The 19413-nt window shown below is 29.3% G+C and overlaps 1 pseudogene; it reads left to right on the forward strand.

Moving 5' to 3' along the window:
• Positions 1–7394: 7394 nt before the first annotated feature.
• LOC131172006 (PHD finger protein ALFIN-LIKE 6-like) lies at positions 7395–14834 on the forward strand (annotated as a pseudogene).
• Positions 14835–19413: the final 4579 nt, after the last annotated feature.

Consider the following 19413-nt stretch of genomic DNA (forward strand, 5'->3'; position numbering starts at 1 on the left):
ATCGAATCGAACCCATCTATTTCAGTTCGATTCGGTTTAAACCGGTTGATTTTTGAGTTTTGATATTTTTTTAATTTAAACTTGATTTTCCAGTTATTTGATATGATTTTGACATTGATTTGAACCTAATAACTATTAATCAATAAAATTAAATAATTTATATATATATAATTATATGTAATTTATAAATTTTTTATAAAAATAAATCAATTTAAAAATTAATAAAGTAATTTAGTTTGGTTCAGTTTAATTGATTTTTTTTTTTAAATCAAACCAAATTGAAATAATCAAAATTCTTAAAATATAAAACCAAACTGAATCAAATTATCCTGAAATACAAATTAAATTATCAAATTAAGACATTTTTATTTAATTTATTCAACTTAAATTAAATAATGCTCACTAATAATAATAATAATAATAATAATAATAATAATAAAAGATATATTTTATTTTTTTTAATTAATTACTAAATATAATTTATAAATTATAATATTTTTATGAAAAATAAATTATATAAAAATAAAATAAATATATAAAAATTGTAAATCATACCAAATCATTAATTTTGGAAAGCTATTAAAATCATTATTTTTTAGAGATAAATCTTTTCACAAATAAAAGGTAATATAGTGTAAGTGACGGCAGCAAAGAAGAGCACAAAGCCGAAGGATTTGCTAAATCAAGAAGGGGTGATGAGGAGAGAGCGCATGAAAATGGCGATGAGAAAGGGATAGAGATAAGGCATAAAGGCAAGGCTGCAAACTTTTTTTTGTATATATTGTAATAAAATTATTATATTATTTAAAAATAATCTATTTTTATGCAACTCATTAATATATAGTTTGATATTAATTTTAAAAAATTAATTAAACTATAAAATTATTTAACTTAAAACTCAATTACACGGTGTACTTATTAGGAAGTTTAATTTAGTATTTTTAACTTTTTATTTGATTTAATTTAAAATTTTTAATTTAAACTCAAGTTAGCCCATTAAAAATTAAATTTTTTGATTTTTGATTAATTTTTGATTTTTGAACTTAAGTCAAAAAAAAATTAAGAAATTTAGTATCAAAATTAAGAAATTGAATTTCTTGATTTTTTTTATTTAAATCAATAAATTAAGAAATTTATCTCATAAATTTTAATTTTATAGCAAATTAAGCTTAAATTGAAATTTTGAGCTAAGTTGGACAAAAACTTAAAAATGAATTAAATTGAAATCTAGAGGCTAAATTGAATATTTTACCAAAACTATTTGTAGGGGTGAGCAATCGGTTCAAACCGAACCAAACAGAATTAAATTATAAAAATTGAACCGTCAATTTTAGAAACCGAACCGAACCGAAATTGGTGAAAACCAAATCAAACCGAACCGTTTTATTTTGGTTCGGTTCTGTTTAAACCGATCGGTTTGATTTTTGATTGATTTTTTAATTTAGACTTGATTTTCAAGTTATTTAGTTTAATTTTAACTTTGGTTTGAACCTAATAACCATTAATCAATGAAATTAAACAATTAATATATATTAAATTAAATATAATTCATAAATTTCCCATAAAAATAAATTAATTCAAAAATCGATTCGGTTCGATTTGACTATATAAATCACTATTTGATTCGGTTCTGTTTAACCTATTTTTTTCTCTTCAAAACCGAACCGAACCGAAATAACCGAAATTTTTATAAATAAAAACCGAACTGAACCGATTAAATTTTAAAACTGAACCGATTGAACCGAATTGACTCGATTCGGTTCAGTTTTTCAATTTGAACCGAATTCTACTCAGCCCTAACTATTTGTATAATCTCGATTTAAATAATTAATTTTTTTTAATGTAATAATGCTTATTTAATAAAAAATCTTGAATAAATATCTTACAAATAGAAGTAAAAACAATGAAAAAAAAAATAGATTAATACATTTTCTATTTTTCATAGCTAAAAATAAAACAAATTAGAAACATAAAATTTTTTTTCCACACTTAATCAAGGTTACAAGGCTTAACTACTTACAATTATTTGTTTTTTATTTTTTATATAATACAATGAAAAATATAAAAAAAAAAAAGAAAAATTCATTTATCTATCGAGTATAATGATATAAATAAAATTTTTAATATAAGAAATTAAAAATTATTTATATTTTTATATCTTTTGTTATAAATGAAAAACAGTAAAAAAATATTTTTTTTTCAAATCTTAATTAAACTTTGAAAAAATTATTAGTTTTCTATTTAAAAAGTAGACACAGTCCATATGTAAGTTTTCTTAAAAAAACTTTCATATTTGAGCATACCCTAAATTTTTGCAAGTCTTGTCTAACTAGACTTTATAAGTTTGGTATACTCGGCTACTTACTTAGATTAATTTATTACGAAAATAACATAATTTAATAAAATTTTACAATTAATTTTGTAACGACCTCAAATTAGGGTCATTATCAGCACTAAATATTAGATTAGCTTAAAGTTGTTGGAACTCATAGCAAGTGTAAAGACCTGTCAAACATGAACTTATTTCATAAAATCCACGATCCAAGTAACTCAAAGATGATTATACTTTAGTTTTCACCTTTGTACATAAACATTTCATAATAAAAATGGTTATGAAATTGAACTCTTAAATCTCATACATGAGCACCAAAATGCAATTCCATCGTACATGCATAGATAGATAATGAGTCTGCTTATAAATTTGGACATCATACACATATCTCTCAAACTTATCAGTACATTAAATAATCGTTCTGAGTTTCCGGACAATAACTATCTATTTAAAATTTACATGTCCAAACTAAACATTCAACAATCATAAAAAGTTCTATATCTGCTCCTGTTGCTCACTCTTCAAGAGGAATCATCTATCCTTGCATCCCTGCACAAGGGTTAGAGGAAAGGGGTAAGCTTCTTCAAGTTTAGTGAGTAAACTAACCAATATATGTTAATTATATCATTCATCTCATATACGTGCAATGCATCAAATATATGAATTTTCACATCACAAATATTTCACATAAGATGGATTTATTACCAGTGATTTTTCATATCTAATATGTCTGGCTCATACAAAGGCTTCTCAGGACTTTCGCTTAAAAGTAGTGTGCTGGGAGTTTATTAGGCCTCACCTGATTTTACCAATACAGATCATGCATAATCACCTCATAATACATAATGTATTTATAACATGGGGGAACTAGCGGGTCATTCAAGGTCAATCGTATATCAGCAATAAATATGCAAAAATGCAACATATTCGTATTCTAGATACATATATCATAAATATCAATGAAATGATGCATGTAGATGATTATGAGTCCAATTTAAAGAATTTAAATTTATTATAGTTAATGTTACTCACCTCTTGTAGCCTATTAATCACCTAATACGAATGGTAGCTATCATTAGATCCTTAACTTCTGAGTTTTTCAAGCTCGATCTTATAAATATCGGACCCTATAAAGTTATTTAGAGCTCTAAAATTCTATACACATATCAAACATCTTATTTTAGGCCATTTGGAATCATAAAATCATGTTTTGGAGCCTTAAAATTAAAGGAGAAATAAGACTGGTAGAACCAACTTTGGTTGCTGAAGTATGGGGCTTCGGCTACCAAAGTTCTAAGCCTTAAGTGTCCTTTTAGTCCAGTAGAAACCGCAGCTACTAAAGTCTTGGACTTCGGCTGTCGAATCTAGAAATGTTATTAATTTTCTCGAGAAACTGCATACTTTAATTGGTGAAACAATAGTTTTCGGTAGCCGAACTTAAGAATTTTCAGAAACTCCCAAGTAAAAATACCTGCTGAATCTTACTCTAAACAACACCAAAACTCAACCTCAAGGATTAAAATATGATCCAACCATACACCTTTCTAACATATACAATAACTTGAAAACAAGTCCTAGGGGTCAAATGCATCATCAAGAATCATGAATCAAGCTTCTTTCTAACTTAATTCAAGAAAAAAACATTAGAGATCACATACCAATCTTAACTCAATTAGCATATAATAGTAGATCCATCGAAGAAACTATTAGATCGGGCCTATAAACACCTAAAACTTTGAAAAGAAAATATAACAAGACATACATTTACCACAAGATTCATCAAAACCCTTACTTTACCAAATTCAAAAACTTCTCAAACTATAAACGAAATTAAAATTACCCAACCTGGGTCTTACAATCATTCTTATAAGTCCCTTAAAAGATGGAAAAGAATGAAAGAATTACCTTTTTCCCTTAAGCTTGAATGTGAGAGAAAAGATGAACAAAAACTTCAATTTCACTCTTGATCTTTAAGTCTCCCAAAGGAAAACCAAGCTTTAAAACAACAAACTCTCAACAAGAATCCTTTCTCACATTTGCTTGTACAGAAATTCAGAGAGAAAGAGAGAAATTGACTTGATTTATGTTAAAAAAAAAAAAAAAACAGAGTGAGTTATTTATACTCTCATGGTCGAAGGGACTTTCGGCTATTTAAAGTCATACTTTTGACTGTTGAAATCCATTATGTATCACAAGGAGAATCTAAGTTCTCACACTCACCCAAGCACATAAACTTGGACTCCCAACCTTCACATGCATATCCTCACATGCATATACGTATTTATATATACCTCTATATATATATTTATACATATACATTGCACCACAATTCTTTTATCTGTAAAATTCTTAGGTTTCATAAGAATATTCCATTAATGACAAAAATTTCAACATTAAAAAATGGTGGCTGACAAATTTCATATAAATTTTTGTAAATTGATTTTTTTTGTTACAAAATTGTTAATTATAAAAATTTTATTAACTTAATAGAAAGAATTATTATAAATAATACATAAAACACGATTAATTATTTTAATTTAATGCAATTTACTACAATGAATGGATAATCCATTTCTATAATTTTTAAATAGAATCAAATCGAATTAAACCAAATTTTCAACAAAGCGATCCTCCCTCTTGCTTATGATCAACATTTGTGCAATGAAATCCTGCAATCACTCCATTACGCAGAAGAAAGCTTATAACAACTATGGGCACTGCGGTTGCAAAGCCAATAATGATAAAATCTAAAATTGACTAATTTCACATTAAAGAGAAGATTGGCCCTCCCCATTCAAAAGATGTCTTCCATATCTCATTCTTTCTATGTATTGGCCGTTGTTTTTCCAACTAACACGCGATAAGTTAATTGACTCTAAACATATTAATCAAATCAAATTTGAAAAAGAACTAAAATTAATAGAAATTAAAAATATTTGATATAGTTGAATTAATAAAAAAAAATAAAAATATATTTTATACTATTAATTAATTAATAATATTATTAAAAATATATTTATAATCTTTCTATTTAAAAATAATAAATATGATTCAATATTAATAAGAGAATAATTATAAGTCTAATATTATTATAAAATTATAAAAATAATAATTATAAGTAATATATTATTAATAAAATTATACTTAATATATTAATTAATGAAAATTCGGTTTTTTCGGTTAATTCGGTTATCAAATCAAAGATAATTGAACTGATAACAAAAATAAAAATTTTTTATAATTATTAATAAAAAACTAAATTAAATCAAATCTACAGTTGCTGAAATAATTAATTTTATTGGTTCAATTTAGTTATAACTAATAATGCACTCTTTCTTCTCGTTGTCTCAAAATAATTAATTTTTAGTGCAAACACATTAAAAGACCATTATAACTAGACGAAATAAGCGTTTTATTTATCTATATTATATATAAATATATGAATAAGAGGGATGAAATATTTGCTTTGCCTAAATTACGCTTCATTTATAAAATTAATTTTAATTATTTAAATTAATTTAAAGTTTACATAAATTTAAAATTCTTAATATTTGAGTTAATATAAATTTAAAATTCATAGTCGTATTTAGATTTAACTTTAATTAAATATTAAATTTTACAAAAAGTAATTAATTAAAATGAGAAATTAATAAGTAATAAATAAAAAATATAATTTGATTGTATTATAATATTAAGTAAAATACTTTTTTAGTATCTAATTTTTCAAATTCATATTTACAATTAATTATTTATTATATATATATTTAATAATATTTTATTAGTTATATATTATTTTTGTGAGTTAATTTTCATCTAAGATTTTTTTTATTGCAATGAAACAATATATTAATATTTATAAAATTTTAAATATTAATTAAAATAAAATATTTTAATGATTATAATTTATAAAAATAAAATAAAAATAATATAAATCATCCAAAATTATTATTAATTTTAAAATTTGTTAAATGAAAACTTAAAAGGAATTTTATTTAATTTTAATAAAAGATCTCTACTAAAAAAAATATTACAGATAATTAAATTTAAATCTAATTAATTTATTTCTATGTATATCTATATTATTACACATATAAATTCTTAAAAATTATTATTATAGAGCTAATATCATACCACATCAGAAAAAAAATATTATACAACTTATAAAATATTATCTCTTGCATTAATAATAAATAAAATAGTACTAATATTAATAATATAGTAATTAATTAGATATATTTATATTATTACCTTGTTATTAATGTTTTTATTTTTATTTTTATTCCTTTTAGCATTAAAAATAATAGTGTTCATAATTTTTATTCTTTTGAATAAAATAAAAAAAAATTAAAATGATATTGGCCTAAATTTATTTTATTGTGTTAATATAATTTTAATTTTTTTATTAATAATTAAACCAATAATTATATTATACTCAATCATATTGAATATCAAATAAAAAAATAATTAAAGCTAAAATTAATTTTATAAAAATATTTTTTATAATTTTTTTAAAAGTATAATATAATTTTAATATAATTAAAATTTAAATAATATATATATATATATATATATATATATATATAATGCATTTATGATAATAAATTATATCTATTTTATATTACATTTAAGTTTATAATTAAGTTAATGTTACGTGCTAATAATATAACACACAATTTTCAACAAGTTTTATACAAATAAGATTGAATAAAAAAATATTCTTTAAGTTAATAAATATTTTTATTTAAAAAATTAATTAAAATAATATCAAAATTAATATTTTAAAATATAATATTTATAATATTAATTATGTATAAAAAATTAATGAATATAACAACATACGATATATATATATATATTTAAAAATAAATAATTTATTTATAAAGGTAGATAATTGTGGAATTAATAAACTTAACTCATCTTATCATCATGCATGAGTATGATTAATTAATTAATTGATTATATGTCAGTGGGGTTTGTCGATTTGTACTCATTTAAATATTAAATTAAATTAATAAAAAAATAAAAATTCAACTTTTATTAATATTAAATAAATAAATTGATAGACAATAACAATGACGATAAAGAGGACTTTCTCGCCTTTCCTCTCTTATTTTTTTCCTTTTCTCCAATCAGAAAAAAATAGAAAAAAAATAAAAACAAACAGCAAACCCTAATTCGGTTCTTTCGCTCTCTCTTTCGTACTTTCTGTTTTTGGTTCATAAATTCCTGCAACACACCTAGCAACCCCAATTATTTCCATTTTTTCTTGCAATTAACACCCATCCACAAGCATCATCATTTCCATTTATATATATATATTATCAAATTTACATTCTGATAGATATCTCTTGTTATAATAATCATTGTATAGGGTGAGACTGTGAGAGAGAAACAAGGAAGAGATTGAAAATTGTTTTGATTTTGAAGAGGAGAAAGAAAGAGGATGGATGGAATACCGCACCCAATTCCTCGAACCGTTGAAGAAGTTTTCAGCGACTTCAGAGGCAGACGCAATGGCTTGATCAGGGCTCTCACCACTGGTTCGATTTTTCTTGTTTTTACTATGTCTTTTTAGTTTATCTCTTTATATATATATTGAATTGGGTTTTGTTTTTTTCGCATGCATCTTTAATGGAGCTTTTCTCTTAATTTTTTTTTCTTTTTTTGTTGCAGATGTTGAGAAGTTCTACCAACAGTGCGACCCAGGTGGGTTTCTGTCATCCTTTTGTTTTGGAACTTGGTATTGTACGTGGGTGTGTTACTATATTGTTTTGAATTTTAACACACTGTATATGAACAGTGCTACGTGGGCTCCAAAATGAATAATTAAGCTTGCGGGTATTTTTTTTATCCAGTGTTTTTCATTGTTCACAGTTCATAATTTTGTTGTTTTGAAACATGTTTGTAAAAAATGAAAATCTGTTATTTGCAGTTTGTAATTTGGATTTTAACAGAGCAGAGTTACAATAGCAATGCATTATTTTCAATGTCTAAACCCTAGACATGTCTTATTTGAGAAAGAGAATTTACCCAATCTCATTTATCTTGATATGCCCAGAAACTGCAGTGTGCGTGGCTGCAATATTGGAAAAAATACTTGATTTTAGCACACCACAACCCCCCCCCCCAAAACTCTTTTTTTTTCCTGGTTGCAATAATCTTTGCCAGTTTGGTTTGTTGAAAGTAGACAGTTATTTCAAGTTTTGATCCTTGAACTGAGATTTCCTATTGGTTTTTTGTACTTGTTGACTTGTTAATAACTACTGTTAGGCTATCTGTTTTACTGAATTGGTTCAGTAAATGTGTCATGTTGACTATTTTGCAATGTATTGCCTTGAGTATTAGCTTAAAAAGTATCATGAAATTTGATCTCATCATCGTTTTAAGAAAATGGAGGGCTCCAAAGTAGCATAAATAAAATTACCATTCCAGAATGATGAGTTTTCCTAATTGGGCCATTGCTTATCAAATTGATGGATGAATTAAAGGAAATTCATATTTCATTAATAGTGCAGTCAAAAGCGCAAAATCGGTCACTAAAGCGTAAAAAAACAGTGACAAATAGGAAAGTGCTTTTACGAAGTGCATTTAGTGAAGTGGGCTTTTTTGTGTTAGCGCATAAAAAAAAAAGAGCGCACAGTGTAAAGAGTCTCAACTTCAAGGCCAGTACTGGAAGATGTTGAGATAGATTTAGATGAAGATTTTGATGAAATTGATCTTATTTTGGAGATGAGGATGAAAGTGTTGAGGACTTTGATGGGAAATCTAGTGATGATCTCTAGGTTATGACTATGAATTTGAATGCCAAAAATTTTTGGATGTTTGATGATTTCTTAAGGGTTTAAATTTTATAGAGGATTGTATTTTCTTAGCATTTTATATTATTAGTTAATTTTTTAAATAATTTTGCGCTTCCTTCAATGAAGCAAGCTTTTTCTTTTTTTGTGCTTTAAGCGATAGAGTGATGCATCGCTTTGAGTGCGCCTTATGCTTTTAACTACCTTGCATATGAATAATTTACTTTTTAATTATAGATTTTCCCTTATCATTGAAACAAAAGGAGAACTAGTGGTATCATTATCTATAATACATGTCATGTGCTTTTATATGTTATCTAAATTCTAACTGCTATGATTTTTTTTTTCTTTCTAATACTTTTTAAATGAAATATGGTTTTATTTGGAGTAGATATTTTATTTGATGTGTTGATGTTTGTTTGACTCTTATAGGCCAGCTTCTGCAATATGTATAACCAAGATACTTGAGCTTTGAGTGAAGGTGGAACTGAGTTAAATTTTTTGTATTGTATATGCATGTAAAATCACATTTGGTTGATTATAAGAGTTCCGGTGAACAAGTGGTTGGTAACAACTCACTACTGTTACTTTATATTAGATTTTTCTACAGTTTTTTTTAATTAAAAAATGTTTAAATGCCTGCACATATTCAAGCTTTTTCACCTTGCACTGCTCGAATTTGGGTATGCGATTGTGATGTGACTTGAGCTTGCTATTGCAAATCATGATCCAGTATAGTATTTTTCTAATGATTTATGTATAATGAGTGCAAGTATAGTAGTTCTATTCTTAACATGAATCCATTTCAAGTATTCATTGCAAACATGCTAGGTGAATCATGTTTCCAAGTGTTGCCATGTTATAGATGGTCAAAGTCTTCTGCCATTTTACTTGTCAGTTTGCTATTCTGGGATGGCTATAACTTCTTGGGAATATTATTATTGGTTTTGATTGTTTATAGTTGCCTTTTAATTCTTTAAGCTGGGCAGTTCTTAGGGAAATTATTGAAGTAATGAGTTCAAGAAGATGAATCTCAAATTTTTGGATATATTCAGTTCTTAATATTATAACACTGAATAAAAATTATTTTTTTTAGTAATTATATCTCTTTTTATTTGGAGTCATAAAAGTAACTGAAATGATAAGTACTTGGTGTTCAATCATCATTTAAAGGTTAATCCCTTTCTTACAAGCTTATCTAAGATATCAGTTGTTTATAGCTTACAACCAAATTGTTGGTTAGAAGATATGTGTGTGTGCGTGTGAGTGTTCGTTTTACTCTGCTGATGCATTCTCCGCTAGTTAAGCAAGTATGGAATGTGGCTGTTCTTGCAAGTCTGAACGTGATCATATCAGTTATTCTGTTAAGAATTTGAGATATTTTTTAGGTATATAAAATGTGTTATTTGATTGTGTTATCATAGAAAAGGAGAACCTGTGTCTATATGGACTTCCAAATGAGACCTGGGAAGTTAATCTGCCTGTGGAAGAGGTGCCTCCTGAGCTTCCTGAGCCAGCTCTGGGTATAAATTTTGCTAGAGATGGAATGCAAGAGAAGGACTGGTTATCACTTGTTGCAGTTCACAGCGATTCTTGGTTGCTTGCAGTAGCATTTTATTTTGGTGCGCGCTTTGGGTTTGGTAAGAATGAAAGGTATGGGTAATTATTCTTGTCAAGTATAACATATAAGTTGCTGTTTTCCACAATGTTCCCTGCTGCTATGATCTCCTGGTCTTGCCATAATTTATTGCAAATCACTCTTGTGTCCTTTTTATTCTCATCTCTCTACATTTATAGTACTTAGACTAGTTTCTTGAGTTTTGAATGTATAATCTTAGATTTTGGGTGAACTTGCTCTCATTGTAGGGTTAAATTCAGTTAATAATTTTGCCAACTAAAATGCTATGTTATACGATGCAATGGCTCTATATTTCCATGATGTTGAAGATATGGTGTCAAAACTTAATTCATTGTAATATGTTATATCAAGAGAAGAAGAATAGGATTTTCATTTATTTCCTTCTTTTATGAGGATATAATATTCAATAATCAGTTGTTGGGAACCTTACATTAGGAGGCCTATTCACAATTGTTCTAAGACATTTAACTGGGGAAGAACTGTCATGAAATAGTATGAAGATATGAAAGAAAATAGTTGTTCTCTGTCAATAATCATTGTTGGGGACTGGAGACCATATGAAAGTAGGTGTTGACAATTGGTCTATAAGAAATTTGACTGGGGAAGCACCTGCATTAAATAGTGTAAAGGCATAACAGAAAAAAGGCTGATTCATATTTTCTGCTATGGTTGTGAGCTACTGTATGCTCTGCCATCCTTTGCCTTTTTAAGCCTTCAAAGTTCTGCTATTGTCTCAATGAGTCTTCTTTGAACTTGGTCCGTGATAGGCTTCTCTCCTAAGTGCAAGTATTTCCCATGATTCTTTTTGATTCATTAACTGGAAATATAAGGGCTTAGAGTTCTTTTGTTCGAGATTGCTTCAAATTTTCTTCATCATAATAAGCAATCAACCATTATGTCGTCTTGATTTTTCCTTTAACAAACCTTTTCTATTGATTTAAGTAAAGTACACAATTATACTTTGATTTGCTTTGCTACTGACTGTGTAGTGATATGTTTTTATTAGAAACTAAAAGATTACTTAATAACTGTCAAATAGTTTGAGAAGTATGAATCACAATTGCCTGAATACTACATTAATTACAAGGAAGAAAATATAGATAATTGGACACATAAATGCATATATTGTATCTGTGCAGCTGTGTGTTGATAGTTGACTTTTGTGCATCTAACTGTTGGTGGCCTCAGATTTTTTATTTATTTTTTTATGTTATCCTTGTGTTATGGGCTTTTAACAATAACCTTGTCAGTCATTTATCTCTTCTAAATGATTTTCCCTTTTTGGTAGCTTTGAATGTGTCTCTTTGTATTGTAGATTTATATGAATAATATTCATTAGCTTTGAATATATTATTGTAGTGATTTTGTAATATAATTCAATATTGCTTCTATTTGGGCTTATGCTTCTGGATTCAGGAGTTATTCAACTTGATTAGATTAGAGGGTGGTACTTTTTAGTTTATTCTTTATGTTCTTGTTTGTAGTTGTGTCTTGAGTTTCATATGAGGGTACTTTATTCTCTATGTTATCTCTTTCTTTACCTATAAAAGTTCTTCTCTTTTCTTTTTTATATAAATAAATATGATTCAGTATTCTCTATCTTGTAGAGACTAGAGAGCTTTTATTTGGAAGTTGATAATTTGGATGGGAACATTAAAAAAATCTTTATATGTTATGCTTTGGAAGGATAATTTTCATAAATAACGATTCATGTTTTGGCTGTTCAAAACTTGTTAAAGGCTTTCTTGATTGCAAGTTGCAACCTTTACAGATTTTTTTTTTCTTATTCTTTTTTGTGAAGGTTGCTTCTACACAGCTTAAACTCCCTTTTCCCAGTGTAATTGGTTTTCTTCGTTCATTTTCCAAGTATGTCTTTTGTAAAATATATGTGTTGTTGTTGTTACTATTATTTTTATTATCTTCTAGCTTCCTTATCCAAACAGTGGTGTATGGAAAGTTTTTGGGATTTTAGGGAGCATTTATTTAACCTAGGTGAAAGCTACGTCTTTCTTTTAACTGAATTAAAATCTGCACTAGGCATGCTATCTGAATAAAAGAATGATCATTTTTTCCCCTTCAAACTGTTAAGTTAGCTATCAAGAGTCCTTGCACTTCCATACAAGTATTGGGGTAAAGTTTACTCATTGGCATTGAACTTGCAACTGATATACTTGTTTTGAACTTCAATTTGTCGCTAATAAATAATTTAACTTTAATTTGCATAGCAATAAAATCATTAAAACGTAATTTCAAGCAAATTCTTGCCATAATGTTGACTTGGCATACAGCTGGATTTATTTATTTATTTTATAGTTTTCATGAGTTAAACATATTATTTATTTTTTTTTGGGTAAATATCCTTTTACCCCCTTATGTTTGGTTGTCTAAAAAATTTAGCAGGTTGAATAAATTTAAAATTTTTTGGTGGTTTGCTAGTAATTATAAGATGATGAAAATAGAATGGCGTAATTTGATGTGTAAGCTAGCTTAGAAATAAAAGTGAGGATAGAGAAATAGAAAGAGCGAAGAGGGGGTTGGAATAGAGAATATAAAAAAGATGTTGCTGACCCACTAGAACTATAAAATAAAAAAAAAAGGTGATACATTTCAAAAATTCATATCGATATTCGATACAAGTTGGTATTTTGGAATGACTTTGTTAGAAAATTAATTATTTGTAAGTGAAAAAATTGAAGTTTAATGACAATTATGTGTATTAATAATGAGTCCAGTGACAGCAAGTGAAACTTATCCAAGTACTAAGGTGTTGAGGCTGTTCATGAAAATCTGAATGAGACATACCCTGCAACTTGGGCATTAAGACTGTTCACGACAATCTGAACAGCATACCCTGCAACTTGTGTATGCACAAACAAGCACTAGGAAGACATGGCCATTGAGATGGTGTTTTAGTCAAGACCATTGTCTCCCTAGCCAACCATTTGGCAAATGGTATTTATTTGGTGCATCTCAACTGAATCTCATGTAAATGTGGTTATTGACTGCATAATTAGTTTTGCTTAACCAGGAGATTTCATTGAACTTGTCTTCAATGGGGGAGGTCAACCTTACGTAATTGGATTGGCCATGTTTTAACTTTTTTGACTAACATGATTTCTGGTGCTAGATGCCTCATTCTAATATCAGTCTTCTTCTAATTCTACTCACTCTTGTTAAGATGAGACTTCTACTCATATTCCTGTCTTCTATAATTCTTTTTTAGTGCTATATGAAGGAGTGACCATATTTTGTTTATACCAATAATAAGGAAAGCCGGTGCAAAAATAAGAATGTCATTCTGATAGTGGCTGGAATTTAATTTACAGGAAGAGGCTTTTCCAGATGATAAATGACGTCCCAACAATATTTGAAGTTGTGTCAGAAATGTGAAGCTTCCCAAGTAACAATAAGCAACTCATAACAACAGTATCAAAAGTAAATCAAGTGGTAAAATTGTATAAGAAGTGATGAGTTTTTTAGTTCCATTCTTTATGCATCAAGGTCTAATCTTTAGCTGTTTGGATGTGTCCTTTAAGCAATCTCGGCAATCTGAACCTCAGACCAAGGCAGTGAAGATGTCTCAACCACCCAAGGAAGATGATGCCAGTGGAGAAGAGGAAGATGAAGATGATGAACAGGGTGCAACTTGTGGCGCATGTGGTGAAAGCTACGGCACTGATGAATTCTGGATTTGCTGCGATGTATGTGAGAGATGGTTCCATGGCAAATGTGTCAAGATTACACCTGCAAAGGCTGAGCATATCAAGCAGTATAAATGCCCAGGTTGCAGTGGCAAAAGGGCTAGAGTTTAAAGTTGGATGCTGAAGCTGGATTGACATTTGTGAAACAAAGCAGACAAGGTTTAGAACTTCACCTTGGCAGTTTCTAAAACGTTAAACAGAACCAGTTGCCCATTCTAGTCAATGAATTTGAATGACTGCTGATTGGATTTTAAGTTTCGTTACTTCTGGTTGCTGTCATGTCTAATTTCCTTGGGAATTGTGTTTTAAATAGTTGGTGGCAACTACAGATATTCTATTATATATGTTCATGCAGATTTCTTTTCTATCCTGTTCTGGATTCCTATTTTATTTATCTCCTTATTCCCATGTGCTGTGAGTCTATTTGGATTTGCATTTTGTTATATAATAGCTTGATGACTTTGTATGAAGAAATATGCTGGGAGCCTGGTAGTCTAGTTTGAGGGCTATGCAAAAATTTTTGAGCTTACTGTGATGGGTAGGAGTTCCGGTTTTAACGGATGTCTTAACCAGTAACACTTTCTTCTTTTTTAGTTTAAACTTATATATATATTTTTTGAGTCAATAGATATTACATAGGCATAGGAGTAGATCGCTATTAAAATTATAATAATTTTAATAGAGTTATTATTTTTATATTAATAGAGTTATTATTTTTATATTATTTACAAGCAAACTTTACATTTGATGTGAGATCAAGAAGGATCAGTTTCTGAGTACCTTCAACTCACTTGTAGACTTCAATCAGGGCTGCATCGGGACACTTAGCTCTTTCTTGTTTTCACTTAGCGGCCTTTTATTTTTTTTTTAATCAATAGATAGAATATATGTGCACATGGCTTAATGACAGAAATGGATCACTGTTAAAACAATGAAAATTTTAATAGTCTTCATTTTCTATATAATCTATGCACACAAACACTTTACATTCAATGTGGGAATATGGAGGACGAACTTGTAATCTCGTAGCCTTGAAAATGATTCTATTGATCTCATTTGTAATAAGATTTCATACTTCCGTTTAATATCCATTTTAAACAGTTCATTAGGCCGTTTAGTTCATCATAATTGAAGAAAGTTTATATCTCCTCCATATTTTTGTTAGTTTATTATGTGATCATATGCTTATAGTGAACTATATAGATTAATCTATAATTTTATTTGCAGAAATTAGTTGTTCTTACTCACATCGTTGAAATGAGTATACTTTGAAGAATGAAAATCCAAGTAAAATGCTTTGCTCTTTTTCTTCTTCCCTCTTTTTTGGGAAGATTATATAATAAAGGAGCTATTTCATATCAACATTTGACATGAAATAATAAACCAGTATACATATACAATTGGCATACATATACAGTTGTAGTTACTATGTTTCTAAAAAAAAAAATGTAACTATTTTTCTAAAAACAAAAAACTGCAATATGGTAATGAATTTTTGAGACCAACTAATGTATATATGTAGAATATTTTATATAGAATAACTGTTTCACTATGTAATTTTTTTTTTTTTTGACTTTGGTATATTTTACAAGGGAAAATATTTTCTGTTTTGTAACAGTTGGTACATCAACAAGGAAATGGCCATTTGGCCTTTTATGTACTTTTAGTTACAATTAAGAAACGGTGCAACCCTTTGGTTTTGCATGCAACGTAAGCCATGCAGTTATTTAATTTTGGTTCCTTAAAGAATAGAGTCTAGTTGACTCACATACATGATTCGTGCTCAAATTCTTTCAATGATAATAATGAAAATTTAAATACATATCAATTAATCAAATAATAATTATAATAATAAAAAAAATAAATTTGACATTTTAAATGTCGAGACAATTAAAACTGATCCATGACCAATTTTTACTTTTGAAGTATTGATTTCTTTAATAATTTGGTGATATTGGAAAGTGATTGAAGAATAATCAAGAGTTAACAATTAAATGAAAATTTAAATTTCATTATTACTTTTTTTTATGTGGCATGAATTTTTGATATATTTTATAGACTCGAATTGTGATCAGAATGGAAAATTTTACGCTGCGACCTGATTGGGATAAAAAGTGAGATTTGTGAGGGTGCGGGGGCAATGCCCCGGCGGTATGGACCGGTATAATATTATAATATTCTGCTCTTGTGGTAGAATTGTGAGATATTTGAGAAACACATTGGGGTTAGAGTTTAAGAGTTCTGAGTGATTGTATCTTGCCTTTTTTTTTTTTTTCATCATAGTGGAATTTTTTTTTTGTCTTGCCTATGGACGTAGACCTTACGGTAGAGCCATGTTGAATCCTATATTATTCTTCTTCTCTTTTTTTTTATACTGCGTGATTGTGCGATTTATGTATGTGTCTTAGATTTGTATGCTTGTTATAACAAACTAGTACCAGAACTTTGTGCACTCAATCTAGGGTTTACAGATGGCATCGTCTTCAATGAAGTATGAGATGGAAAAGTTTGATGGTGGATCGAGTTTCAGTCTATGAAAGATTAAAATCAAATCTTCCTTGATCCTGTAAGGTCTATGGAAGGTAATCGAAGATAACTTTCCAGAAGGTATGAAAGAGGCGGAGAAGGCTGATCTGAGCGTAACTAATAATATCCTACGCGAGATTGCTGGTGAAACTCAACATTTGCGGCATGGAAGAAATTAGAGGAGTTGTATTCTGCTAAATCGCTGACCAACTACCTATATCTGAAGACTTTACAATCTGAGAATGAGTGAAGGTACACCCATTAAAGAATACCTGTATGAATTTAATTCAATCATTATGGACTTGAAGAACATTGATATTGATATTGATAGTGAAGATCAGGCCCTTATTGTGTTATGTTCTTTGCCACCCTCCTATGAGACTTTTATTAATACTCTGTTGTATGGGAAATACAGAATTTTACTAGACGATGTTAGTAATTCTCTAAAATCGAAGAAGTTGAAAAAAAAATTTTCAGATAATAGAGAAAGATTTGAGGGGAAAGGTTTGGTGAGCAGGGGAAGAACATATTCAAGGGAGGGTTCTTTTAGCAGGAAGAAATCTAAGGCCAAATCTAAGTCAATAATGAAAAAACCTAACTATTTTGAGTGAGAGCAAGGACACTATAGGAGAGACTTTCTAAAGTTGAAAAATAAAAAAGGAAAGCAACTAGAAATTTCTGCGAATGCGGTTGAAAGGTTTATCTATTCTAATTGCGATGACAGCGTTGGTGAAATTCTATCCGTGAGTTTAGATCATAGGCAAAATTTCTGGATTCTTGATACTGGTGCTACTTATAACATGTGTCCACATAGAAATTGATTTGTCACTTACAAACAGATGAGTGGCAAGGTGTTTTTGGATAATGATCATGCATTATTTGTGGAATGAATTGGTAACATTAGATTGATGATGTTTGATGGCATTGTTAGAACTATAGAGTATTGGCATGTTCTAGGACTAAAGACATACCTAATTTCTCTTGGGACATTTGACTCTCATGGATTCAGATACCATGCAGAGAATGGAGTTCTCAAAGTGTGCAAAGGCTCTATGGTATTCATGAAGAGCAGTTTGGTTTCAAGATTATATTTTCTTTAGAGCAGTATTTTCTTTAGAGCAGTACAGTTTCAGGGGAAGCTACAGTAGCATCCGAAAGCAATAATCAAAATCAGACTCAATTGTGGCATTTGCATCTTGATCATATGAGGGAAAGAGGGTTATCTATGTTGAGTAAGTGAGATTTGTTGGATGGGCAGAAAATAAATCTATGGACTTTTGTAAACACTGTGTGTTTGGCAAACAGACTAGAGTGAAGTTCAACAAAAAGGCAGTGCATAAAACTAGAGGAACGGTAAATTATATCCACTCAGATCTATGGGGTCCTAACAGAATCCCTTCCATGAGCAGTGCTAGGTACTTCATGACTTTGATTGATGATTACTCTCGAATGGTGTGTGTAACACCCCAAAATTTTATTATTTATGAGTATTTTTGGTATTTTAATTTTATTTAAATTTTAGGAATTTTTTTGAGATTTTTCGGATTTTAAAAATCGGGTTCGATTTTCCGAAAATATAAACTTTGATGATTTTTAAAAATTAATTTAAAGACCACGTGGCAAAACTAAAAATATATTTGGAGTCTACGTATTTTTCTGAGTTTTATGAAATTTTTTTTTCGGAATTTTTGGACCTCGTTTTCGGTCCCGATGCAGAGTAAAAATTCAAAATTTTGTATTTCGAATCGAACCGGCCGAATCGAACCGAACCGGATCGGACCGGTCGAATCGGACCGGTCTCTTCTCTTTTTCTTCCTCCCGCACGCGACGCCCTCTCCTCTCTTCTCTCTCGTTTCTCTCTCCTCTCCGCCCCTAGCCGCCGCCAAGGCCTGACCAGCGGGCGCGCCAGCCAATGCCCAATGGCCGCCTAAACGGCCGAACGCCGCGCGAAGGTCCCTTGCGCGCGCCAGCCGACTTCCTCGGCCAAATCCGGCCGATCCGGCTACCAATTGGACCGGGTCTTGTGTCCAAAATCATCTACTCGGCGAGAGCTTTCCATAGACACCAAGAACGCCGAAATCCATCGAGCGGATTGTCCGATTTTTGCTCGGGAAGATTTTAGCCCATTTCGACTTTTGGGCTAAATTTCTCGAAAACCGTGAATCCCACGAGGAAACCGAGGCCACCAGCACGCTCCATTCGTCGAGAGCTTCGCAACGACATAAATTTCGAATTTTTCCGACACCGTTTTTCGGTGGGTCCCACGGAACTTCGCAGTGTATTTTCGACCATTAAATGAGCTTAGAAAATTCTGAAAAATTTATGTACTAACCCCCGTGTTATGGGCTTCGTGTAGGTATCCTCGATTCGCGGAAATTCGGCGATTGATCGGTGCAAAATTAGGCGAACGGACGTTCT

Source organism: Hevea brasiliensis, chromosome 13 (genome assembly GCF_030052815.1).
Source record: "Hevea brasiliensis isolate MT/VB/25A 57/8 chromosome 13, ASM3005281v1, whole genome shotgun sequence".
Classification (NCBI taxonomy): domain Eukaryota; kingdom Viridiplantae; phylum Streptophyta; class Magnoliopsida; order Malpighiales; family Euphorbiaceae; genus Hevea; species Hevea brasiliensis.